Genomic DNA, 946 nt, shown 5'->3' with positions numbered 1-946 from the left:
GTTTTTGACTTTGACAATTATTCGGGCAATTTATTTTGGTAGACAGGGATGAGATTCTTTGCTAACACTTTATAATAACTAAGCATTTGTGAATGAATAGTTAACATGATTTAGAATGCATTATTCACGAAAACCAAATGAAGATACAATACAGTTATGGGTTGAGAAAGTGGCTAAGTGGGTCAGACGTCTTGTAATGCATGCCTATGTGTTTGTGTACACGACATTGAGAAAACGTTGCATTTCAGCACATACAGCAACCTACATGCATGCTACATACAACTCAACCCCCCCTCTTGGAGGTTTCCCTCAAATGAAGCATGGTTAGCGGACAGGTTGACGCCTGTAGAGATACATAGTCAGCTATATTTGTATATATCCGCTACGGGTTTAATACATTTCACACATACAAAATACAAAGTAGGGAAAGTGTGAGTTCTAAAAAGAGAGGAGAGAAAATGGAGGGGGAGAAAATGAGAATAAGGGAGAGAGGGAGAGAATTAAAAACTGAACATTAAGCTTCAGGGGGCTTTTTATTCCCCTAGGGATTTTAAGGCTGGTGAAAAAAATGTGCTGTATATTTGCAGTGTTGGATCACGTGACAAAGGCTGGCTTTATGAATCAGAGAGCATGATTATTTCTCAGTGGAAGAGGCGGAGAGAGAGTGTTGAATAAGAGAGAGAGAGAGGACGGGGAGAGAGAGAGAGAGAAAAGGGGAGGGAGTGAGAGAGAAACTCATAGCTATCCTCTTTGCTGTCATAAGAGACTGATGAACGTACACAAATCCCTCCTCTACTCTTTTTCCTCCATCTATCAGTCTGTTTGGACCAGCACTACCATCTATCTGTCTGTTTGGACCAGCACTCCCATCTATCAGTCTGTTTGGACCAGCACTCCATCTATCAGTCTGTTTGGACCAGCACTCCATCTCTCTGTCTGTCTGCCA

At 41.6% G+C, this 946-nt stretch overlaps 1 protein-coding gene across 9 annotated transcripts in view; it reads left to right on the top strand.

Moving 5' to 3' along the window:
• Positions 1-705: 705 nt before the first annotated feature.
• LOC115102546 (retinoic acid receptor gamma-A) overlaps positions 706-946 on the top strand; it is a 91,032-nt gene continuing 90,791 nt past the window's right edge. For 4 of the 9 annotated variants that reach the window (XM_029622619.2, XM_029622623.2, XM_029622621.2 and 1 more), the window contains exon 1: positions 706-946. This exon is cut by the window's right edge. The gene's annotated coding sequence lies outside the window, so the exon portion shown is untranslated. The other 5 variants (XM_029622627.2, XM_029622622.2, XM_029622625.2 and 2 more) reach the window with 2 other exon arrangements.

Source organism: Oncorhynchus nerka, linkage group LG20 (assembly GCF_034236695.1).
Source record: "Oncorhynchus nerka isolate Pitt River linkage group LG20, Oner_Uvic_2.0, whole genome shotgun sequence".
NCBI classification, from domain to species: domain Eukaryota; kingdom Metazoa; phylum Chordata; class Actinopteri; order Salmoniformes; family Salmonidae; genus Oncorhynchus; species Oncorhynchus nerka.
Note: the sequence above shows the minus strand (reverse complement) of the source record. Positions and strands in the feature narration are given on the sequence as shown.